At 39.6% G+C, this 27,147-nt stretch overlaps 1 non-coding gene across 1 annotated transcript; it reads right to left on the minus strand.

Moving 5' to 3' along the window:
• Positions 1-11,531: 11,531 nt before the first annotated feature.
• Positions 11,532-11,635, minus strand: LOC142872036 (U6 spliceosomal RNA). Its single transcript, XR_012920283.1, has one exon. It is a non-coding gene; the product is annotated as a U6 spliceosomal RNA (small nuclear RNA).
• Between the last annotated feature and the right edge of the window lie 15,512 nt (positions 11,636-27,147).

Consider the following 27,147-nt stretch of genomic DNA (forward strand, 5'->3'; position numbering starts at 1 on the left):
TAATTTCTTTCTATTTATAGTAGAGACGGGGTCTCACTCTTGCTCAGGCTGGTTTTGAACTCCTGACCTTGAGCAATCCGCCCGCCTGGGCCTCCCAGAGTGCTAGGATTACAGACGTGAGCCACTGCGCTCGGCCATCATCCATTTTTAATAGATAAGTATAAAATGAATAAACAAAGCAAACAATCGATGCTATTAGAAGGATGATATGTTTTAAAACTTCTGTGTAGTATTTCAAATATGCCATGGTGAGCACCTATTGTTTTGTCTACCAGGTGTTTGTTCCAGGAACTGCCCCTTCCTTAATTCCTAACGAAGCTGCCAAGTTTTCTCATGATGCTGCAGGTCACAGAGCCGTGCCCTTGAAACAAGCTGGACCGGTGAATCCTAGACTTTTTGAACTTTTGAACTAGAAAATAAGGTCAGTCCCTTGTAATGGCTGAGATTATAAAATGTTAAATCTGGGCCGGGTGCGGTGGCTCACGCCTATAATCCTAGCACTCTGGGAGGCCCAGGCGGGCGGATTGCTAGAGGTCAGGAGTTCGAAACCAGCCTGAGCAAGAGCGAGACCCCATCTCTACCATAAATAGAAAGAAATTAATTGGCCAACTAATATATATAGAAAAAATTAGCCGGGCATGGTGGCGCATGCCTGTAGTCCCAGCTACTCGGGAGGCTGAGGCAGTAGGATCGCTTGAGCCCAGGAGTTTGAGGTTGCTGTGAGCTAGGCTGACGCCATGGCACTCACTCTAGCCTGGGCAACAAAAGGAGACTCTGTTTCAAAAAAAAAAAAAAAGAAAGAAAGAAAATATGGCCAGTCATTCTAGAAACCTTCTGTCCCTTTTACTCTTTATCCAATCAATCACCAAATACTATCTGTTCTATTTCCCATATATTTCTTGAATCATCCAGTTCTCTCTACCAATGAGATACATTCTCAAGTCTCATCTGTACTATTGTCATGACCCCTCCTATGTAGTCTTCCTGCATTCAAATTGTTTTCCCTCTAATCTGTTATCTGCCACTAAGATATAATGATCTCTTTCTTTAAATAAAGCACAAATCTGATCTTGTCCCTCAAGTTGAAAACCTTTCAATCAATGTCTACTCTTAGGATAAAGCTCAAAATCTTTAAGTTCCAGCATGATCTCCCTCACCTCCACCTCCCCACTCTTTTAACCATGCTCCACTCAAAGTGGTTCCTTTCCAGTTCTTCCAATACCAGGCTGCCCTCTGCCTTGAGGCCTTTGGATGCTCATACCTACTTCCTTGCCTCACAGACTCCTATTTATGTTTCATTCTCCAACTTATATATCAGTTGCCAAGGATGCTCCAGCATAGCTCAGGTCCCCCAGCTCTCAAAATAGCCCGTGTTTTTCTTTCAAAGCGCATGTCTATTAATTATCTATCTGTTCCACCAATATGTAGTAAAGTCCATAAAAGCAGGAATAACATTCCCAATGCTGAGCACTGCATCTGACACTGAGTAAGTTCTAATGAGTATTTGTTGCATTAGTGAATGGGCAAATATCTTTAACTGTGATTATTTCCTTGCCCTGCTCATTTCTCTAAACAATTACTTCAGGTATAAATCATAATATCCTCTTTCTTCTTATTCATTTATCCAGTAATTCTACAAATAGTCTTTTCAGCTACCACTCTCTTTCAACCAATTTGTAGTTCTTGCTTATGTTTCTCAGGATATCATTTGCAACCAAACAATTTAGGAGGTTTAAATGTTTGTACCTAGACAAACTTGAGTTCTAGTCATTGCTCTACCACTTACTTACTAGTGGTGGGGATTTTAGATAAGTTAATTATCTTATACCTATCTTAGAGGGTTATCATGAGGTTTGTTTATTTATTTAGAGGCAGAGTCTCGCTTTGTTGCCCAGGCTAGAGTGAATGCCCTGGTTCAGCCTAGCTCACAGCAACCTCAATCTCCTGGGCTCAAGCAATCCTGCTTCAGCCTCATGAGTGGCTGGGACTACAGGCATGCGCCACCATGCCCAGCTAACTTTTTCTATATATATTAGTTGGCCAATTAATTTCTTTCTATTTATAGTAGTGACAGGGACTCACTCTTGCTCAGGCTGGTTTCGAACTCCTGACCTCAAGCAATCTGCCCACCTCGGCCTCCCGGAGTGCTAGGATTACAGGCGTGAGCCACTGCGCCCAGGCTATTATGAGGCTTAAATAACAGAAAGTGAATAAAACAGTACAGTTCATAGCACCTAGCTGGAGCTCCATGAATGTTCTCTTCTGTCCAGCCTCAAGGACTAAAGAGAAAGTACTCTATCTTTGCTCCTTTCGATATATAATTCTGAGTCCCTTCTCCCTAAACGCTAATCAGAAAGGCCTCAGAGCCGAAATTCAAAGTGATCCCTCCAATTTTAATCCTTTATTAACTGAACGAGTCATTAAGTTTTCTGTTGGTGAGTAAAAATTGGGTTTGAATTCTGTAATTTAGGCTATTATCTGTGTGCTTAACAAAGGGGAAAATTACCATTTTCCATTGGGCTTATCCCCTTCTTCCCACAACAATCAAATAGAAGATGAGTCTAACAGCAGGACACCGAGTGGACTGTGGAGTTGGGAAGCCCATGCATTACACTGTTACAGTATCTAACGCAGGCCTGGCAGGGGGAAGGCCTACTGCCAGGGCAACTAAAGTGGAGGAGAGAGGAGACACATCCTAAAGGGAGGCCTTTTCTGATGATCAATCTAAAGTGGCCACTCTCTACCGTCTGTCTTTTTGCTCTAATTCTCCAAGGAACAGTTACCATTCTCTGATATGTTTCTTATTGTTTACTTGCTTCTTTGCTTTATTGACTGTCTCCCTTCACTAGAATGTAAGCTCCAGAAGGTAAGGAACTTTGTCTATCCTGTTTACTATTATGGATCTAGTGTGCAGAACAATGCACAGTAGAAAGTAGCACCCAGTATATATTTGTGGGATGAATAAATTGTTACTGGAAATGGGAAGCAACCAGATATAATCAAAATAATTTCAATGTTTAAAGTTTGACAAAGATAATAGGGTACTAATGAGAAGAAGAAATGTTCCTGCAGAGGAAGTTAGGGGTTTTTGTGTTATTTTGTTTTCTTATAGCTGGAGATATGAGTTTTAATGGTTTTAGATATGTTGAATTGAAGGTAAAGCTCTAAAGGTGAAAGTTTCTGATGGATAGTAAGTTACACTATAGGATTCAGTTTGGGTTGTTTTTTTTTTTTTTTTTTTTGAGACAGAGTCTTGCTTTGTTGCCCAGGCTAGAGTGAGTGCCGTGGTGTCAGCCTAGCTCACAGCAACCTTAGACTCCTGGGCTCAAGCGATCCTACTGCCTCAGCCTCCAGAGTAGCTGGGACTACAGGCATGCGCCACCATGCCCGGCTGATTTTTTCTATATATATTAGTTGGCCAATTAATTTTCTTCTATTTATAGTAGAGATGGGGTCTCGCTCTTGCTCAGGCTTGTTTCTAACTCCTGACCTTGAGTGATCGGCCGCCTAGGCCTCCTACAGTGCTAGGATTACAGGCCTGAGCCACCTAGCCTGGCCGGATTGTTTGTTTTGTTTTGTTTGAGAAAGGGTCTCACTCTATTAACTAGGCTAGAGTACTGTGGCGTCAGCCTAGCTCACAGGAACCTCGAACTCCTAGGCTCAAGCAATCCTTCTGCCTCAGCCTCCCTAGTAGCTGAGACTATAGGCACATGCCACCAAGCCCAGCTAATTTTTTTCTATTTTTAGTAGAGATAGGGTCTCAAATTCCTGAGCTCAAGTGATCTTCCTGCCTTGGCCTCCCAGAGTACTTGGATTACAAGGGTGAGCCACCACGCCCAGCCTATAGGATTCAGTTTGAAATTGAGATTTTAGCAAAACAAAACAAAAATCTACTTTCAGTTTTAGCAAAACAAAACAAAAATCTACTTTCTTTCAAGGCCCTGTTTTAGGCCCTAAGGACGTAAGGATGAACAATAGTCTCTGTCCTTTGGGAGCGCATAATTAACAGAAAGAAAAACTAGTTGTGATATAAAATAAAAGTTGCAATAATAGAATTATAAACAGTGTGTTATGGGAGCACAGAGGAAGGAATGAGTAATTCTGTTCAAATTACAGAGGTCTAGGACATCTTCCCAGTGTGAAAAGATGAGTACTAAATTCTAGGAAAATAAGGTTGGATTGAGGGTGGAGGCCTGAACTTGGTAGTATTCTTCATGTATAATATACAATCTATGCTTAACTAATTATTGGATGAATGAATAACTGAAGGACATGAAAACAGGTATACTGGTTATTTAAAAAGAGCATATCCGCCGGGCGCGGTGGCTCACGCCTGTAATCCTAGCACTCTGGGAGGCTGAGGTGGGCGGATTGCTCGAGGTCAGGAGTTCAAAACCAGCCTGAGCAAGAGCAAGACCCCATCTCTACTATAAATAGAAAAAATTAATTGGCCAACTAATATATATATATAGAAAAAATTAGCCGGGCATGGTGGCGCATGCCTGTAGTCCCAGCTACTTGGGAGGCTGAGGCAGGAGGATTGCTTGAGCCCAGGAGTTTGAGGTTGCTGTGAGCTAGGCTGATGCCACGGCACTCACTCTAGCCTGGGCAACAAAGTGAGACTCTGTCTCAAAAAAAAAAAAAAAAAAAAAAAAAGAGCATATCCATATCATTGCCTATTTTGCTGGTATTAGAAATCATGCTTCTGAAGAATTTTTAGTAATACAGAAAAATGTGCTACACTAGTTTTTAAATAGTATACAAAATTATACATACAGTTGGATTCTAAAGATTATTTTCCTCTTCTTTTTTGGAGTTTATAAAAGTTTAACACAGATAATATATTAATTGCCCCTCCCTCCAAATTCATATCAAACATCTTTACAAAGGTGGAGTGGGGTAAGAAATAAAATGGGGGAAAAAAATGGAAAGGAGGTACATGAAAATGTTAATCATGGCTATCTCAGAAGGGCAGGGTTACATATGATTTTTATTTCCTTTTTCATGTTTTTCTGACATTTCAAGGTTTCTACAAGGAACTATAAAATATGAAGATGAGAAAAATGTATCATATAATTATAGATTTCATGTATTCATTCATTTCACAAGTATTTGTTTAATGCTTACTATATGTTTACACCTTCCTCAGTGCTAGAGAGTCTATAAGACAACCTTAGGTAGTTAGCGACAGAACTGGAAGAATGGAGATCACTCTTGTTCTAGACTCTCCTCATTTTATCATTTTAACAACACGTACTTTGGTGATTTGACCGACTATATAGTCAAATAGCAATATGTTCCTCAGTGGATATCCTTCCATTTTCCTTTAATATACTACCCTCACATTATTTATTTCAAAGTCCTGTCTTATAAATATCATTTCTTTGTTCAGAAAAGTTCAAAGCTGCTCATTGCCTTCTGAATAAAGTTCGGACTGTTTACCTTGACATTGAAGGCCTTCCCCAGTGTGGCTTTTACATGCAGTTAGCCCTCCGTATCCCTGGGTTCTGTATCCATGGATTCAACCAACTGCAGATTGAAAATATTTTTTAAAAAATTGCATCCAGACCTGACACAGTGGCTCGTGCCTATAATACTAGCACTTTGGGAGGCTGGGGCAGCTGGATTGCTTGAGGACAGGAGTTCCAGACTTGCCTGAGCAACATAGTAAGACCCCCATCTCTAAAAAATTTTTTTTAAATTAGGCAGGTGTGGTCCTATGTTCCTGTAGTCCCAGCTGCTTGGGAGGCTGAGGCAGGAAGATTGCTCGAGTCCAGGAGTTTGAGGCTGAAATGAGCTATGATCACACCCCTGCATTCCAGCCTTGGCAACAGAGTGAAACCTGTCTAAAAAAAAAAATTTGACCTGCACTGAACATGTACAGACTTTTTTCTTGTCATTATGCCCTAAACAATACAGTATAACTATTTACATTGTTCTAAGTATTATAAGTAATCTAGACAACTAGATTTAAAGTATACAGGAGATTGTATGTAGGTTATATGAAAATACTACACCATTGTATAAAAGGGACTTAAGCATCTGTGGATTTGGTATCTAAGGTGGATCCTGGAACCTATGCCTCACAAATAGCAAGGGACAGCTATGCTTCTCAGTTATTATATTTGGTCTGCTCATTGCGCTTGTATAGAACATAACGAATTTATCTATTATTTGTGCCCTCCCTGTCCATGACTAATCTCAGTTTTGCACCTATTATTAAGTAATTTTCTCAAAGAGGTGTTTAGCAGAAAGGGGGAGATGGTCAGATAGCTGATCAGTGAATAGTATAGAACCTTAGACTATTTGGTTCACATTTAATAGGTATGTGATCATTAGTAAATAATTTTGACCTCTTTGAAAAGCCTGTGCACTTCAAAGGATTATTGTTCATCTCTACATTTATTGATTGCTGGATGGATTAGTATCTATATTCATGGATCTAGGAGGGAAATGGGAGAAGTCAACTAAAAATAAAGCAATTATGGCCGGGCGAGGTAGCTCAAGCCTGTAATCCTAGCACTCTGTAAGCCCTAGGCGGGCAGATTGATTGAGGTCAGGAGTTTGAAACCAGCCTGAGCAAGAGCGAGACCCTGTCTATACTCTAATAGAAAGAAATCAACTGGCCAACTCATATATATAGAAAAAATTAGCCGGGTATGGTGGTGCATGCCTGTAGTCCCAGCTACTCCGGAGGCTGAGGCAGTAGGATTGCTTGAGCCTAGGAATTTGAGGTTGCTGTGAGCTAGGCTGATGCCATGGCACTCACTCTAGCCTGGGCAACAAAGTGAGACTCTGTCTTAAAAATATATATATATAAAATAAAATAAAAAATAAAGCAATTACAAATTATGGCAAGTGTTATGAAGAAAACAAATAAGAAAGCAAGGAGAAACTTTAGATAAGGATGAATATGCTAATATATTAGCCAAAAAATTTGAAGGAACTAGTTTTGCTCACAGCAGAGAATGAGTTTTTGAAGTAGAATAATGTATATCAAGACCCAGAGATGGGAAAGAACTTCCTAATATTGGAGGAACTGAGAGAAGATGCTTGCCAGGAGGGAAGTGAATAAGGGGAGAATGGGATGAGAAGATGTTGGACAGGAGGCAGGGCCAGATCTATAGGACCTTGTAGGCCCTAGTAAGATACATAGATATTGTTCTAAGGGTGTGGGACAGTCAGAGAGTTTTAAACTAGGGATTGACATAATCTGATTATAACTTTGAGAAATTATTATACCATTTGTGTAAAGAATAGAATACATAATAAAAGCCACTGAGTTTACCAGTGGCAGTATAGGTAGAGAGAGGAGTGGACATATTTTGGAGATAGAAATTATGAAGACCTCATGAAATAATGAATTTGAACAAGCTTAGTAAACTACAAAATGCCATGTATACACTGAGTTTTATTATCACACTTCTGAGTCTAGTTGAACCAGAAGGGTTGTATTAAGTTACTCTGCTACTAGTGGGACTTAATTATATCTGGTCTTTGTATCTGTATTGTATCATCTGTCTTAGCCAATTAAATCTGCACTTTTTTTAAAAATGGAAACTTGTTCTTAATTACTCAATATAAAAATTCCATTTTTCAACAAATATTCATTAAAAAATGTCAGACTCTTAGTATAAATGTATTTAGGTAGTAGATTTTAATACAAGTTGATACAAAACATAATGTATATATAATTTATATTTAAAGATATGCAGTATTTGCTCTGCAAACAACTCTTTAAGTACAAAAGAAGCTCCTTTATTAAACTATAAGAATTTTATGCTGGCATAATGAAAAGATTGTTGGTAGAAAATAACAGAACAGAATCCTAATTTGCACTGGAATTTAGGGTTACAGAGGCTAAGATTATTTTTATGTCTAAATAAATAATGACCAATTACCTGAGTAAAGAATTTTAAGAATTACCAATGTATAGAAATATGTCTTTGATTTTAGAATCTTTCTTTTACTAATAAAATGTAGTAGAGTAAATGAATATTAGTGAACTTTCCTATACTTTAGTAAATAAACCTAACTGTGCTTCAATACAAACAAGACATCCCCCTACCTGCCAAACTAAAACTCAAAACAAAATGAAAAAAAAAAAGCTTCTTATGCTCCAGCTTAACCTTGAACATTCTTTGAGGAGGTTCTGAATTGCAAATAGATAGATGCAATCACCCCCAAATAGTAACAAATTTTATACTATCTGCCAACTTAAAGTCCTAGCCTTTGTTTAAAGTAAATGGATTAACATTGTCATGGTTGGGCTTTTCTCCAATCTAGGTTTGATAGATTATCAGCAATTTAAAGAAACCCACCACAGCCCTCCCTACTCTTTCTCCCCATTCCCCCCTCCCCTTGACCAGATTGCCTTTCTTTGCTTTTCTTTCCCACAGTAAGATCCTATGGCTCATTTTTTTGAATGCAGGCAATAATGTCTGGCACCCTCCTTTCGTCACACAGTTGCAAAGGTTTTTCCTTATTGAGCAGCTTTTGATAAATGTTTGCCTAATATTTTATTTAAGTCCAGGTTACCCTGTACATTTTTTAACATGAAGAGTAAATTACTTGTCTCTGTTCTTTCCCCATCGGTTTTTCAGAGCACTTCTAGTACAAGGCAGACCAAAGCAAGGTTTTCAGAGCTTTGGACTTAAGCACCCTGAGGGATACCCCAGTGATCCCCTCAGCACTTCATTCCCCAGCTCGTGCCTAGGACTTCTGAGTATCGGTGTTGTGCTGTGTAATCTTTTTTCTCTGCTTATTAGCCGGATTGGCCCCAAAGGAGAAAGTAACTTAAGTCTGCTCAACACGTCTGTGCAGTCATTCAGGAATATGAAGGAAGATTTCATGCCATGCTCAGAGCTTGCCATCAGGGCACTTTTCTGCCAAAGATATAGATATATGTTTGTTAGGGCTTCATTTTCATTCTGATTGCAACCATGAATATCATGGCCTCTTGAATTGGGACCTGTTTCTTTTTAATTTTTTCTTTCTTTCTTTTTGCAACAGAGTCTCACTCTGTCACCTCGGCTACAATGCCGTGGCATCAGCCTAACTTACAGCAAACTCAAACTCATGGGCTCAAGAGATCCTCCTGCCTCAGCCTCCCGAGTAGCTGGGACTACAGGCATGTGCCACCATGCCTGGCTAATTTTTTTTGTTTGTTTTTGAGACAGAGTTTCACTCTGTTGCCCTGGCTAGAGTGGCGTGGTATCAGCCTAGCTCACAGCAACCTCAAACTCCTGGGCTCATGCAATTCTACTGCCTCAGCCTCCTGAGTTGAGTAGCTGGGACTACAGGCATTCGCCACCATGCCTGACTAAATTTTTCTCTATATATTTTTAGTTAGCCAATTAATTTCTTTCCATTTTTAGTAGAGATGGGGGTCTCACTCTTGCTCAGGCTGGTTTCAAACTCCTGACCTTGAGCAATCTGCCCACCTCGGCTTCCCAGAGTGCTAGGATTACAGGCGTGAGCCACCTCGCCTGGCCTGGCTAATTTTATATATATTATGTTTTTAGTTGTCCAGGTAATTTCTGTCTATTTTTTTAGTAGATATGGGGGTCTCACTCTTGCTCAGGCTGGTCTTGAACCACGAACTCAAACGATCCGCCTGCCTCAGCCTCCCAGAGTGCTAGGATTACAGGCATGAGCCACCCTGCCTGGCCTCTTTTTAATTTCTATTTTTCATTTCTTCACAATTTGGACAAGTGTATGTTCTGTATCTCTGAAAATTTCCTTAACACTGACATTTATAGGATATATCATTTCATTGTCTCATCAATAATAGAAAATTGAAAAATAATTATGGAAGGTATTGATCTATGGTCTTTGATGATATGCAATGTAAAGTCATCATACATGTACATATAACCATAAGTATGTGTGTGCGTGTGTGTATAAACTATATAGCAACCATTTCTTACGAGAGGAGGCACATCTAAATTCTGACATAAACGGCTTTAGGCATGGCAGTGCTAAACTAAATCCGTGATTTTCCCATGCTCTTTCCTTTGCAGCAGTGCCAGAACCTCCGCTATAAACATGGAGATATTGAGAACTTTAGAAACTCGGAGAGGCAGTCAAATGCAGTGGGACTACACAAAAGCAGGGCCTTAGGAACTGAGTTCTTTCCAGTCTGAGTGTCAACACCACTAGCTAGAGATCCTGAGTAAGGCACTTACTTAGTTTCTCTGAGCCTTGGTTTCCTTTTTTATTAAATAGGAACAATTTACCAGGACACACAATCTCCTAAGGGAAAAAAAAAAAAAAAGAAAGAAAATATAAAATAATTTAAAAAACAAAACAAAACAAAAACAAAAACAAAATAAATAGGAACAATTCCTTATAGGTTCAAAGGTATATCAAAGTACTTTATAGAGTGATATGCTAATGTTAGCTGTCACTCTCATTTAAAAGTAAAGACAGAGACTGTAACCAAATAAACAAATAAAAGCAGGAATTTAAAGAATCTAACTCTGAAGGTCTTAGTCCCAAACTGCCTTATCTTAAGCTGAATTCCCCCCTTTCTATTATTAAATTGCACTATGTTCTTTCCTCCTAAATCATAAATGTTTGAAATAATATATCTATTTCTTGTCTTTTTAAGAAGAGCTCTGCAAATATTCAGAATCCATTAGTCATTCACATATGGGCGTTCAATCAGTGTTTTAATGGGAAGTTAGGATAGCTAAGCTGAGGGCATTGAAGTTTTATTAGGGAAGAAAGAAGCAATCGTTAGGAAATATGACATTATTTAGGAGTTGGAATAGGCCCAGATAGAAGGAAACAGTGAGGACTTGGGACAGGACAGGGCCCTGCAGAAGCACCACCAGGAGAGAGAAACATGCAGAAAAGGCTGGAGATCACAAGATAGACTTCACATTTTCTAGAATTTTCCTCTTTATACAGAAAATGGGGGTAAAACTCTCTTCATTCTGCTCTCTCCAGTAATATCTCTGGGACTCAGAATTCGAATGAGTAGTATACATCCAACGTTGACCAGGTTTTTGTTCACTAGCCTGGGAACTCAACCATCACAGTGTTTCTGAAAGAAAAATGTATTCCAATTTCCAAAGAGCCAGCCCTCAAATGCATTTTTGGAATGCAATCTGTTTGAAAATGAAATAACAAGGCAGCCTGTATAAGTTAGCTTTCAAAAAAAGTTTGGGGTTAGAAACATATCAACTACTATGAAAAACTGGTTTCTAATGGATTCTAAATCTTTTTTGAGCTATCTTAGATACTTTTTGGAAGGAGTTGGGCTACAAAGACACACATGAGGCTTGTAGATAAAAGCATTTAAGTAGATTTTAAGACTTTAAGATGGAGCTATAGAATAGTTCCACCATGTTCAGAGATTCTAGAAATCAAAATTTTTTCATAGCTTTGATATCACCTATTCACTTTAGGATATAATTGGGCTTTACCCTAAGAATAATCTCTTACTACATTAAATTACACCAATGTGAAAAAAAAGCGAAAATTGTACAATACTGTAGCTGTATCCACAGTTTATTACACCCCATTGTAGTATTTTAAATCACTTATACTAACAATTTTTTTTTTAGGGGCCATGCTAATCTTCTCTGTATCGTTCCAATTTTAGTATATGTGCTGCCGAAGCAAGCACAATACTAACAATTTAAAAATAAAATGACAGATTGGGACGAAATTGCTTCCAAAGTTCAACAACTTTTTTCAGTTAGGATAGATGTAACTTAGGATCTCTGTTACAATAATTTTATTCAGATAAATGATATTAAAAATAGATTATTCATTAATAAATTTTTCTACCCAACTCATCCCTTATATACACTAGCTTGTAACTGCAACCCCAGTAAAATCTATGTCCAAGAAAAGAGCTAACATATTTTCTTCTTCTAAGGGCAGTCACTTAATAAGTAGCTGACTACAATTATTTATTTATTTATTTTATTTTTATTTATTTATTTTTTTTGAGACAGAGTCTTGCTTTGTTGCCCAGGCGAGAGTGAGTGCCGTGGCGTCAGCTTAGCTCACAGTAACCTCAAGCTCCTGGGGTCAGGCGATCCTCCTGCCTCAGCCTCCCAAATAGCTGGGACTACAGGCATGTGCCACCATGCCCGGCTAATTTTTTCTATATATATTAGTTGGCCAATTAATTTCTTTCTATTTATAGTAGAGACAGGATCTCACTCTTGCTCAGGCTGGTTTTGAACTCCTGACCTTGAGCAATCCTCCCGCCTCAGCTACCTGGGTCTTCCAGAGTGCTAGGATTACAGGCGTGAGCCACCGCGCCCGGCCCCTCCTCTGCACTTCTCACACCAGCACACCCCACTCATTCCTCATCCCACTCTTGGGTCAGAAATTTCGCCCTCATTACTTAGATCTCAGCTTAGAAGGGACTTCCTCCAGGAAGCCTTCCTCCCACAGGCCCCAAGTCCTCACTGTCTGCTACCCTCACATAGAGTAATCCCTGTGTCCCTTATCAGAGCACGTAAGCAAACTATGGGTCACTTCTTTTTTTTTTTTTTTTTTTGAGACAGAGTCTCACTTTGTTGCCCAGGCTAGAGTGAGTGCCGTGGCGTCAGCCTGGCTCACAGCAACCTCAAACTCCAGGGCTCAGCGATCCTACTGCCTCAGCCTCCCGAGTAGCTGGGACTACAGGCATGCGCCACCATGCCCGGCTAATTTTTTGTATATATATATTTTTAGTTGGTCAATTAATTTATTTCTATTTTTGGTAGAGATGGGGTCTCGCTCAGGCTGGTTTCGAACTCCTGACCTTGAGCAATCTGCCCGCCTTGGCCTCCCAAAGTGCTAGGATTACAGGCGTGAGCCACCACGCCCGGCCTGGGTCACTTCTTTGTTTGAAATCCCAGTGGACTGACTTCAGTGAAGCCCTGCGCTCCAAACCACACTTTCCTGGCCTCGACCTTCCAGCAACCTGCCTTGTACAGCAGATCAAGAAAATCTGCTCACTCTCTGGAGTGCCAGCATAAATCTGTGCACATTCTTAGTCCCCAGCTTCTGTTCCCAATTTTTATACCCTTCTGCGGATCATAGTAAATGGCTAATCATACCATCCTGTGTCATTCATTTATTCCCCTATGCCACAAGGCTCCTCCTTCAGTGGAAATGAATCCCAGGTACCTTGTAGGAGTGCCCCAGGACAAACAACATATGGAAAGGAGAATTGGCTTATTGCCACAAAAAGCACTAACTCAGCAGATTTTCCCTTCCTTCTAAGTTTAACCCGATGAAGAAAAGCGCTGACATCACCAAAGCTCCAGAGACCCCAGGGAAATCGCTGACAGCCGATTTCTCAATCTCTCCTCAAGAGCAGAGTAGAGGGCAAATGCTTCCAGTTATAGGAACTGTGTGTTCACAGATTTGTGAGGATGCTTAAAAATCATAAACCATAGATAGATGTGCATTAGTATTGTATGTTTGTGATCACTATTCCTTTATAATGCTTATTTATTTTGTCACATTGTAATTGTACATATGTATGGGGCATTATTTGATGTTTCGATACATGTCTATGTCATACAATGATCCAATCAGGCCGGGCGCGGTGGCTCACGCCTGTAATCCTAGCACTCTGGGAGGCCGAGGCGGGAGGATTGCTCGAGGTCAGGAGTTCGAAACCAGCCTGAGCAAGAGCGAGACCTCGTCTCTACTATAAATAGAAAGAAATTAATTGGCCAACTAACATATATATAGAAAAATTTAGCCAGGCATGGTGGCACATGCCTGTAGTCCCAGCTACTCGGGAGACTGAGGCAGGAGGATCGCTTGAGCCCAGGAGTTTGAGGTTGCTGTGAGCTGGGTAACACCACGGCACTCACTCTAGCCTGGGCAACAAAGTGAGACTCTGTCTCAAAAAAAAAAAAAAAAAAGATCCAGTCAGAGTATGTAGTGCATCTATCACCTTATGCATTTATCATGTCTTTGTGGTGAGAACAGTCAAAAGTCTCCCTTCTAGCTATTTTGTAATATACAATATTTTACTGTTAACCATAGTCACCCCACTGTGTAGAATTTGTGCCTTCTAATTGTAACTTTGTTCCACTGACCAACCTTTCCCCATTCTCTCCGGTCTCTAGTAACGACTCTTCTACTCTCTGCTTCTACGTCATCAACTTTTCTTTTCTTTCTTTCTTTCTTTTTTTTTTTTAGATTCACGTATGAGTAAAATCATGTAATATTTGTCTTCTGTGTCTGGCTTCTGTGATCACTATATTCTTATTTCAAGTTTGAGACTGACCTTCAAACACAAAAGGATATGGAATAATAGCCTCCTCTCATTTGGGAGAATACCTTGGAGGCACAAAAATTCAGCGCACGCAAGAACCAACAATGAGAATAAACTGAGAGCACATGGTATAGTGATCTTCTGGAATTCAAGTGTGAAGACAGCAACGTCCATCCCTGGCTAGAAGCATCTGCTTCCTCTAGCAGCTCTGTCTCACGTTATACTCCTTTTGGAATTTTATGGCCAAGACGATAACCAATTGCAAAGAATGTTGCCATTTGGAACCAGTGTGCCCAGAGTTAAAGAGAAAAAATTTCGTCCGCTGGATCCTAATGTCAACAGCTTTGTTTTCTCTGCAGATACCCTTTTGAGGTTGGTTGAGAGGAGCACCGAGAAGAGCCAAGCTTCTGTCAATACACAGTAGACCAGATCTGCTAAAATAAATTGTTCATATTTTTTGGAAAATTGTTCGCTATGACAATATTTTATTCTGTATTCTGAAAAATAAATATTTTCATAAATATTGTTTGAGTATCTAAGAAACACAATTTGCTGCTTACTTACATGCAACACAAGTCAGCACTGTGCAAAGTAATTTAGATAAACAGTGACTGGTCTGTCCCTCTCTGCTTTTTTCATACAGCGATTAGAGGGAAATCCCTTGTAATGGCCCCACACCCCGTGTGATGTGGGCTTGCCCACTCCTCCAGCTCCACCTCCCCTCTTGCCCAGGACTCTGTATCCACATTGGACTTATTTCCTGACTGGGCCTTCTTAGCACATGCTGATCCCTCTCTCTGCAACGCTGTTCCCCCACCTCTTTGTGTGCTGACTGCTTCTTAGACTTCAGATCTTAGTCTGACAGTCACCTTCCTGGAAAGGCCTTCTTTGAATACCTGCTTCCATCTCTCCTATTTTTTCTAGCGCCCACTCATAGGCGTCACCCAATTTGTTATTACTTGCTTGTTTATTGCCTGTCTTTCCTACTAGACTATAAGCACCTTGAGGGCAGGGCCTATACCTGACTTGTTCACAATTGAATCCCCAGTATCTGCACAGTGCCTGGCAAATGATAGGCTCTCAATATATATTTGCTGAATGAATATATGAATATGTGGATTGAGATGATGTACATAATTTCGTCAGTTTTGTGAATTAAGTACTGCTTTACATGGATTTATATTTTGTTAATCTCGAATATTTTTTTTCTATAATATCAGTTCTTTTACTTTTTTTTTTCTTTTTTTCTTTGTGGCCTCATTTGGAAATATCAAATATTTTTATACATTTAAAAATATTTATACAACATCACTATTGAATTATACATACATGGGTATTCAGACTACAGTAGTGGATTAAAGACTATTTAAAATGGTTTTGAGGAACCTCAGTTCTCCTAAGATTAGGGGCTACTGGCATAGACATACAAGGTTTGGAAGATGGTACTAAATCTTGCCTATGCTGTGATATACTCTAGAAATTGTCTTTACATTCTTTCATTCATTTTAAAGCAATCCCTGGTAAAACAAACAAACAAACAAAACCTTTCTTTCTTTCTTTTTTTTTTTTTTTATGAGACTGGGTCTCACTCTGCTGCCCAGGTTAGAGTGCAGTGGCACAATCATAGCTTGCAGCCTTGAACTCCTGGGCTCAAGCGATTTTCCTGCCTCAGCCTCCCAAGTATATAAGACTACGGGTACACATCACCACATCCAGCTAATTTTTTCTGTTTTTTCTTTGTTTATTTTCTTTTTTGCCGCTTCACCAGTTTTACAAGAGATAATTTTCTTATTTTTATTTTTTATTTTTTTTAAAGATGGGAATCTTGCTATGTTGCCCAGGCTGGTCTCAAACACCTGGCCTTAAGCAATCCTCCCACCTCAGCCTCCTGAATTACTGGGATTACAGGTATGAGCCACCACACTCGGCTTAAAGAAAACACAGAAAATTTCTTGCCCTGAGATTTTAAAAAACATTGTTTAAATCTTCTGCCTTCAAAAATTTCAGTACATTGAGTCACATAGTTGGATCTAATTATCTGGGGTTTTTCTTGCACCTAGCAATCACTGAAGTTTAACTTTTGCTTTTCTGTAACCATTTTATTATGCAAATGCTTTATTTATTCATTTAACTTTTACTTAACTCCTGCTGGCTACTGTGGAGATAAAGATGAGCTCTCTTTGGCAGTCCATGGCCCACCGAGAAACACATATGAACAGTTAGTTATTGGCCAGGCGCAGTGGCTCAAGCCTGTAATCCTAGCACTCTGGGAGGCTGAGGTGGGTGGATCCCTCAAGGTCAGGAGTTCGAAACCAGCCTGAGCTAGAGGGATACGGCGTCTCTACTAAAAATATATAGAAAAAGTTAGCCGGGCATGGTGGCACATGCCTGTGGTCCCAGCTACTCAGGAGGCTGAGGCAGCAGGATTGCTTGAGCCCAGGAGTTTGAGGTTGCTGTGAGCTAGGCTGACGCCACGGCACTCTAGCCTGGGGAACAGAGTAAGACTCTGTCTCAAAAAAAAAAAAAACAAAAAACAACCAAACAGTTAGTTATAATTCAGTGTAGCCCAGTGAGGGCTCCAAGTTCAATTCTAATGACTATCTCACTCAACTTGAGAGCATCAGACACAGTTTCTTACAGGAAGTGACCCATGAACTGAAACCTGTAGGTTGCACAGGACTAAGCTGAGAGAAGTGGAAAGGGCACAGCTTGCACAAAGATATTGAAACAAGAAACATTCCATTGTGTTGCAGGAGTTACAAGCAACTCAGTGTTCCTGGAGCATACACTTTGCAGAGGGAGGGAGTGGCGGCTGTCAAAGCTTGGGAGGTAGGAAGGGCCGGATTCAGGAAAGAGAGCTTCTACCTTATTAGGGTGCGTGGACTTTGCACCCCAGGCCATGGGGATCCACCAAAGTGTTTTGTGGAAATTGTTAATCGTTAATCTCCAAGAGCATGTGAATTGAAAAATTTTATGTAAATTGCTTTCCATTTATACACTACTAGCAGTTGGAAGAGATAGATCATAAACAAAAATTTCAAAGGATTTACAATCTGGCACTCTTTTAATCTTGTTTATTCCAAACACTTTCCACATCAGAATGGATGTTTAAAATGAATAAATTCGATATTGTGAAGTAGTCCATCTTTAGTCCTGATGTTTATTAAATAGAAAGACTCAAAAATCATCCAATTATTCTTGGAAAATGTGCATGAATGTGTGGTATTTGGAACGCTATTTTAGAACCCAAATGTCATAGACATCTGGACACCAAAATTATGCAAGAGAGACCTTTAGAAATGTGTTACTAATTATTGACTCTTCCCTGCAACAGCACAACTAAGCCTTTGTTACAGGCACTGTGTGCGGTACTGCTGCAGACTGGCTTTTTTTCACATGCTATGGTTTATTTTCATAAGATATTCTTCATAACTCGCATCACAAAGCACTTCATAGAGTTAATAAAAATGCTAGTAAGCCTCACAAATAAATGAACTACATTAACACTGATGAATGGACAAAACAATAGCTTAAAAATGCCTAAGGAAGGAAGAAGAGAAGTATGATCAAGCTATCTGAAAAATTAGGGAAAGAATTCAGGGTAACTAGCTGTAATGGAGAGGCCATATGAACTTGTGGAATTACAAGAACTGGGTTTTTTTTTTTTTCTTTTCATATTAATCTGCTTTATAGAACTGGATTCTAATACTAGTCTTTTCACTTGCCAACTATGTCATTTGTCCTGTCTGAGCTCTAACTTTTATAGATAATAAATAACAGGAGAGGTCATACTTAAAAAGGTCTCCTTCCAATTCTAACATATAGGCTAAAAGAGTTTCAAATATCATGAGTTTAACATTGACTAACTGCTATATGTACCAGGAACAGTTCTAAGTGATAGTGTCTAAGAACACGGCAAGATCCCCATTCTCATAGAGCTAAAATTCTAGTGGGAAGTGAAGACAAACAGAGAGATAGCTATACATTGATAAAATAATTGTAATTAGTAGCACATGTGATGAAGGAAACAAGACAGGATCATGTTCTAGAGAGGAACTGGATGCTCTGGGCGGGGGCAACATTGCACAGGTAACCAGGGAATGCCAATACTTGAAGAAAGAGAAGGGTGTAAATTTGGGAAATCTGGAAATCAGGCATTCCTGATGGAGATGACAAGGGAAAAAGCTACACTTCCTTGAGGAATACGGAGAAGCCAGTGGGGCTGGAACACAGAAATGAGTGGAGAAATAATTAACAAAGAGGTAAGCTAAGTCATGTAGCTGCTCCCAGGCTGTGGTAAGAAGTTTGAATTTTATTTTAATTGCAGTGGTGGGCACTTGGAGGAATGTAAAATGGAAAGGGGGACAATTTAATTTTAAAACATCTCTTTTGGCTATTGTGTTGAGACTTTATTGTAGATGGTAGAGTAGAAGCCAAGAGACCAGTTTCGGGGCTATGGTAACATATCAGATAAGAGAAAATGGCAAATTAAACTAAGATGGTGTAAGTGGAGAGCTCCCTAAGCAAGCCTAAAACAAGATGTGATTTATTGGACTAAATCCTTATATTTAAGTGTCTTCAAGCTGAGTGTGGTGGCTCATGCCTGTATTTCTAACACTCTGGGAAGTTGAGGTGGGAGAATCACTTGAAGCCAGGAGTTTGAGACCAGCCTGAGCAACAGAAAGACCCCCATCTATACTAAAAATAGAAAAATTAGCTGGGTTTGATGGCCTGTGCCTTTAGTCCCAGCTACATGGGAGGCTGAGGCAGGAGGATCACTTGAGTCCAGGAGTTTAAGGTTGCAGTGAGCTATGATGATGCCACTGCACTCTAGCCCAAGAAACAGAGCAAGAGCCTGTCTCAAAAAAATAAATAAATAAAAGAAATGTCTTCAGTGTTAATGTGCTCTTTTCGAAGCTGACTAAAATTAACTCATTGGGTAACCTTGACTAAAATTGAATGAAAAATGAAGTCAGCTAGGAAAAGGATAATGCCATATACATGTTATTTGCTCTGAAAATGTTTGTACTCAATTTGGTACCATGCATATTTAGAGATTTTCATTTGGGGTTAGAAATAAGGAGAAATAATGTATATAAAGAGAAATCAGGTATCGTTAGGATAGTTCGATGACTAGCAAGGATTTCCAATAGATATTGCTGTCCATTTCTATTTTAAAAATGTGAATTTATTCAATAATCTATTTGGTGAAGCATTAGATATTTTCAGAAGATGGACTCTACTTGGAACAATTCTTCTAAATTTTGTGCAGTTCAACAACTGGGATTATCTTTTAAAAAATACAAAATATATGTGTTTCTACTGTTTTTTCATTAAATATTTAAAATGATGCAGAAAACATACTAGCCAATAACAGTATAAAATAAATTTGGAGAGAGCTAAGGAATAGAGAGTATTATAAATACCTATTTCTTTTCTTTTTTTTTTTTTTTTTTTGAGACAGAGTCTCACTTTGTTGTCCAGGCTAGAGTGAGTGCTGTGGCATCAGCCTAGCTCACAGCAACCTCAAACTCCTGGGCTCAAGCAATCCTACTGCCTCAGCCTCCTGAGTAGCTGGGACTACAGGCATGCGCCACCATGCCCAGCTATATATATATATATTAGTTGGCCAATTAATTTCTTTCTATTTTTAGTAGAGACAGGGTGGTTTCGCTCTTGCTCAGGCTGGTTTCGAACTCCTGATCTTGAGCAATCCACCCGCCTCGGCCTCCCAGAGTGCTAGAATTACAGGCCTGAGCCACCGCGCCCGGCCTATAAATACCTATTTCTAATGCAAAGATATCAGCATGCTATATACATATGTTTAATATAAACAGAGGCATTTTCTCAGTTTAAAAAATTTCATTCGTATGCTGCTTTTTTAAAACCCAGGAATCACTTTCCCATAGAAACAACATAACCGCTCAGGCCAGCCCACAAATACCTGCTTAACCATTACGTAGTCAAATAATAGTGAATGATACCATAAATTAAGATTACAGAAAACAAAGGGCCCTCATGCGGGAAGAAGGCGAAGAAGAAAAATATTTCCACGCTTTCTCTGGGTACAGGCATAACCTTGGAAAATTATTTCATCATATCATAATTTCAGAACTCTACCATCTCCTGTCCTGCAACTCACTGCTCTAAAAGCCCTGTGTTCTCAGATTACTCAGGTACCCACCAGTTGATTGAACCCAGTTTTGCACGCTCCTCAAATTGCTCTTTGCCCTCAGGTTACCTGCTTCCCCCTCCCCCCCTGCAAAAAGTATTCTATTTTCTTCTGTGTTATTTAAAAATTAGGAAAGCAATCTGATTAAACAACACATTAATCTATAAATGGCTGGTAGACAAGTAAACTTCTGAAATATGTGCATCTTAAAAACAGTTACCTATTAACCCAAATGAATCCCTAATCAGTTTAAATTCAGGTAACGTAACAAAGTTACACAGTTTTTGAGGTAGGATATACTGAAAGGAAAAAGAATGGAGCTGCATTATTTTTCTGATTTTCTTCCAGATCATCAGATTCTATAATAGCTCCATGTGAAAATTCCTTTATGCATTTTACCCCAGTTAATCTTTATTACAATTTTGTGAGTGAATAATATCCTCAGTGTACAGAAGAAATTGAAATATTTCTTTCTTTTTTTTTTTTTTTTTTTTTTTTGAGACAGAAACTCGCTTTGTTGCCCAGGCTAGAGTGAGTGCTGTGGCATCAGCCTAGCTCACAGCAACCTCAAACTCCTGGGCTCAAGCAATCCTGCTGCCTCAGCCTCCCGAGTAGCTGGGACTACAGGTATGCACCACCATGCCCGGCTAATTTTTTCTATATTTATTAGTTGGCCAATTAATTTGTTTCTATTTATAGTGGAGATGGGGGTCTTCTCTTGCTCAGGCTGGTTTCGAACTCCTGACCTTGAGCAAGCTTCCTGCCTCAGCCTCCCAGATTGCTAGGATTACAGGCGTGAGCCATCATGCCCAGCCAGAAATGGAAATATTTCTACTCTTCTCAGGTGGTTTTGATTAAAATCCCTTAGGCTTAGAATCTACCCCCTTGAATCCCCCTCTGGTGGACCTTTTTTCCCTAAACAGTGCTAAGTACTAAGTCACCTCATCTAAAAATCACCTTTTATCCACCACTCATAGAGCCCTTGAAATCTTTCATGTTTTCTATAAAATTGTCCAACATCATTCAGAAAAATAATAATTGTTTACATGGTGTCAATCTCTCCGGACCTGGTAATGCCTATGGCTGTGATTCCTGCTCATTGAGATAGGGTGGAAAAGACCAGAACTCTAGACCAGTTTTTGTATCAGCGCTACTAACTTAAACAAGTCATTTCCATTTTCTGTGTCTCTGTCTGGAACAGGAAGGAGTGTGTGTGTGTGTGTGTGTGTGTGTGTGTGTGTAAAGCAAGGTGCAACAGGTATGTAATACCTGCCTCATCTTCTCTACAGAATCAATTGCCAGATCAAATAAGACAATGCATCTGAAAACACGTTGAACAAATACAAGGCACTGTAATTCTAAAACACAGCTATGTTTCCTGGAACCCGTTCGTGTGAAAAATAAAATAAAATACAGCTACGTGTTGAGCTTTCACTATGTCCAGGCAGTGTGCTCAGTGTTTTACATGATTTATATCATTTAACCCCCTCAATAAACAAAAAGGCAAGTATTATTAACCCAAATTTACAGAGGAGGAAATGGAAGCTTAGACCATAAATGCTCAAGGTCCAAAGGACATGATCACACAACTAATGACATGAGGAGCAAATGATGGAACTGGGAGACGCGCTCAGGCCATCCGGCTCCATTGCCACTCTCCCACCCCTGGACCGTGATGTCCCCATTCTGTACACAAAAGTCAGTATTATCAGCTCATCTATCTTTATTGACCCTAAATCTACTTATCTCTAATATAGACATCCTAAATCTAATTTACTAATTTTATAGTGATATATTTCTTCTCAATTTTTTGTTCATGTGTTACATATCAGTGTATTCTCTAAAATTATAAACTTCTTGAAGATAAGATCCACTTCCTTGCAGTGTCCCGTCTCTGGGCCCTACTGCAGAAGTACAAACAAACCTTCCTGAGTATTTTATAATGAGAAGGAGGAAGAATCAGGAATCAAGGTTGGGGGTTAAGTAAATCTATTGAACAGAGTCCACATAACAAATGATCCTCACAGGAACGACTGAGGGTTTTATTTAATGTTTCTAAGTGGCCAGCTATAATAGTAAAGTGCCAGGATATGCTAATATTATGTAAAGATAATTTTAAAAATTGTATGTGAGTGGGAAAAAGTTGTGAGTCATATACTGAAAGAAGCTTAGCTCTTTTTTTGTATTATATAAATAATTAGAATCATATTTCAGAAATGTGCACAAAACTCAGAAGCTAGGATTTAAAAAAAACTTTTTGAAATTCAAATAATTTCTTTCTTTTTTTTTGAGTCAGAGTCTCACTCTGTTGCCTGGGCTAGAGTACTGTGGCATCAACCTAGCTCACAGCAACCTCAAACTCCTGGGCTCAAGCGATCCTTCTGCCTCAGCCTCCCGAGTGGCTGGGACTACAGGCATGCGCCACCATGCCTGGCTAATTTTTTCTATATATTTTTAGTTGGCCAATTAATTTCTTTCTATTTTTTTTAGTAGAGACAGGGTCTCACTCTTGCTCAGGCTGGTTTCAAACTCCTGACCTTGGGCGATCCACCTGCCTCAGCCTCCCAGAGTACTAGGATTACAGGCGTGAGCCACTGCGCCCAGCCCAAATAATTTCTTTTTAGGAGCTGAAATTGGTTTTTATCTGTATAGTATTTACTAGATGAAGACCAAGTATTTTTTTTATTCCTGTTACACAGGTGTGAAATATAGTGCAGATAATGCACAAAATATGACATGCAAAGCCATGAATAATTGTGGCCAACCTTGCACAAGAAGTCAGGCATCCTATAAGTAGAAAAAAACAACAAAAAATCAGTCAACTCCTGACCAACACAGAGAATACCTCTATATACACACTATATTTTGAGCCTCTGCAACCATGGAAAAACATTGGGGGAGATGATATGAACAGAGCTCTTTTTCTAGCCTCTAGCAGTGAGTAATTCTTCTACCCAATATAATGTTATGAAGGTCACCTCCCATCTGCAGCTTTTGAGTGGAGGCAGAAAGGGAAGTGTTTTGAGGGGTTAGTATGGGAAAGATTCAGCTCATCATGTTTAATTTTCCCTCTTCCTTTTCAAAAACATACCTTGGGACAGCAGTAATTGTCAAGACCATCATGTTAAGTACAGTCAGTGTCTAGGGAACTACTGTTAGGTCCTCCCAGAATGTTATTCTCTAAGAAGAAAATCAGACAAGATAAAAATATTGAGAATGGGACCTGTTTTCTATAGATGAGACAGACCAGGCCGGGCGTGGTGGCTCATGCCTGTAATCCTAGCACTCTGGGAGGCTGAGGCGGGTGGATTGCTCGAGGTCAGGAGTTCAAAACCAGCCTGAGCAAGAGAGAGACCCCGTCTCTACTATAAATAGAAAGAAATTAATTGGACAACTAATATGTATAGAAAAAATTAGCCGGGCATGGTGGCACATGCCTGTAGTCCCAGCTACTCGGGAGGCTGAGGCAGCAGGATTGCTTGAGCCCAGGAGTTTGAGGTTGCTGTGAGCTAGGCTGATGCCATGGCACTCACTCTAGCCTGGGCAACAAAGCGAGACTCTGTCTACAAAAAAAAAAAAGAAAAGAAAAGAAACAGACCATTAATTGGATGTCTGGGGGAACTGTGTGACCATCCCAATTTTATCGCAATGACTGCCTTATTGCCTGGTCCACCTGTAAGGTGATCAGGAGGAAGTGAAAATCACAACGAGGATGCCACGGCGAAGACAGAACAAAAGGCCAAGTAGCAAAAGTGCTGAGAAAAGTCAAGAGTAAAAGGAGGTGAGTCCTGAGGTCACTGTTTATTCTGCCTTATCAGAACCCAATACAACAAAACAAAAATTGGTAGCAGAAGGCAAGAATCTAGGCAATGGGAGTGACCACACCCATCACTCCTAAAAAGAAACACGACCTTCAGTCGTGTTACTCCCACATTGTCCAGGAAAAAGAGTCATTCAGTCTGACGGATACAGTGTGTCCGAGTCCCAGAGAATAAGTATATAAGTGTACTCTGTTTAGAGTGAGGACAGGAGTAATCCATCTCACTTTTTTCTGGGCTGGAAGAAATGTCTCATAAGACGAGTAGTTTCCCTTTGCTCTGAGTCCACACTCAACAAGTGTGGACTCTGATTTTTAATTTTACCTTCTGCTTAGGGGGGGAGTGGATAGGAATAGCAAAATCTTTGAAAAGGTCTCTATTTTTTATTGTTAGTAATACATTGGCATTTTGCTTTATACCTCAAGCTTTTATACTTTGACTTTTGAGGTTAATACTTATGCCTAATAACCTACTTAGTTCAGGTGCATCTTCAAAATCAAGTTTCTTAGACACATCTACACATACCTGGGCTATACACCCTAGAACGTGTAATCAGAGCAGAATAATGCAAAGTGAGGTAGTCAGCTGGCTTTTCCCTTTGATTCTTTTGTGTCCTACTGATATAATTTGAATAATAGGAAGAAGATTTTTGTGGTAGTTTCCCCCCTTACTCCGTAACTAAAGACAACAATGAATCCAGCTACTTGGGAGGCTGAGGCAGGAGGATTACTTGAGGCCAGGAGTTTGTCTTGAGACCCTGTCTCAAAAACAAACAAACAAACAAAAAAACCAGAGCAAATGCTACACAGTTAGCAGAGGTGGTAACACTGTATCATTCACCTTCAAGAATCTGGCTTTCAAGAACATTTCATGAGCCTCTAACCCTTGCTAGGGAGAGGCAAAGATATAAAATGTGACCAAAATGTTTGTACTCCCATAATTTCCTGAAATTAAAAAAAAAAAATTGTCACATTGTATTCCTGCCTAATATCATTTAACATAGCTAAATGAATGCAATCATTCCTTAAGTTAATTTTGTCTCAGGAATTCTACCGGAAATGTCTGGAAACCAAAACTGAACAAGACATATAAATTAATAACTAAAATAATTACGTGATGGATAATGAGATTATGTACAAGACTCAGGATGGCAAAGGATAGAGGAATTTCTGCTCATGGAGCTAAGAAGGCTTCTTAGAGGAGGTGGCCTTTGAGCTGGGTTTTATTCACTTTTTTTTACTGCTTCCCTCCACCCCCCAACCCCAGAACCAACGCAGTCAGAAAGAGCTTGATTTTAAAGGAAATACAATATATTTTTCTCTTGGTTTAGGAGGAGAAAGGGAATTCCAGGCAGAGGAAATGGCTGGAAAGCAAAGCCTGGAAGGTAGGAAACAGATTGGATGTGCACCAAATTGCTAGAATATCGATTGAGCAATGGGAAGAGGTAGGAGGTGTGCCTGCTAAGGGCTTAATCAGGTGGGTGTTGGAAATGTTTAAAATAGAGAAGCAATCTGATATTAAGAAAAGTCTTTGTAGTTGTCATGACAATGAGGCAAAAGGGAGCAAGAGAAAAGGAAGTCCAATTAAGAGTCTAGGTCCTAAATTAAGCCAGTTGTAATGAGAATGGAAAGGAAAAAACAGGTTTGAGAATGGCTTGGCAGCGAGAATCAGTAGGGCTTGGTGACAGATTGTGTTTGGGAGGGAGGAACTAGCATAACTCCCAAATTACTGGCTTTAGAACATAGGGATCTTTTATTAAATCTTCCTCTAAACCATGATACATTATTCATTGTGAGATTAAAGATGTGCCTGTGTTGTGAAGCATCATTAGCTTCCGACTAAGGGAATCCCTAGATTAGAAATCCACCGCCCACTCCCATCCCCACTCTTCCTGTCCATTTTGTGCCTTTCGTCAGAAGCTGTGAGATCTGGCACCAGGCAAAAAAAAAAAAAAAAAAAAAAAAAATATATATATATATATATATATATATATATATATATATATAAAACAGACCTATTGTCCTAGAAAAAAGAAATATGAGAGCCAGAAGATACAATTAAACACATTTGGAATGCTTGGGACGAGCTGTCCATGGCTTTATCGCAGACTGGTGCTGGACTCTGTGTGCAGCTTTGCCTGGTTTTCATTAAGGAAAGGAACTGGCTTTCAATAGCAAAAATGTGAAAACTTACTTCACTACAGGGAAACCAGAAACTTGTGCTTGAACATTTAGATGTGTATTAGCAAAATTATATCTTGGTCTTTCCAACAGGATAAAAATAATAACACAAATATGTATTATTATAGATACTACATTCTCAAATTAAGGGTGTTTGAGGGTTCAAAAGTTTATGTGAATCTGGGAGGCTGAGGCAGGCCGATCGCTCAAGGTCAGGAGTTCGAAACCAGCCCGAACAAGAGCGAGACCCCGTCTCTACTATAAATAGAAAGAAATTAATTGGCCAACTAAAAATATATAGAAAAAATTAGCCCAGCATGGTGGCACATACCTGTAGTCCCAGCTACTCGGGAGGCTGAGGCAGGAGGATCGCTTGAGCCCAGGAGTTTGAGGTTGCTGTGAGCTAGGCTGATGCCACAGCACTCTAGCCCAGGCAACAGAGTGAGACTCTGTCTCAAAAAAATAAAAGTTTATGTGAATATTATTTCTCAATTTGCTCAGGGTTTCATGATTGCTTTTGTACCTTGGTTCTGTGTGGCCTTTAGGGGGGCATTCTAGCATAGTGGTTGGGAATCTTAGCTCCGGAGTTAGATTTTTCCAACTCAAACAGTGGCTCCATCACCTCTGGGCATGCCATCAATTGCCCTGTTATTTTGTTACTCACACATACAAAATTGATAATATCAAATGGTCTTTGAGTGAAGCCCAATCCCAACACAGAAGTACTATATCAGA

This window comes from Microcebus murinus, chromosome 7, assembly GCF_040939455.1.
Source record: "Microcebus murinus isolate Inina chromosome 7, M.murinus_Inina_mat1.0, whole genome shotgun sequence".
NCBI lineage: Eukaryota > Metazoa > Chordata > Mammalia > Primates > Cheirogaleidae > Microcebus > Microcebus murinus.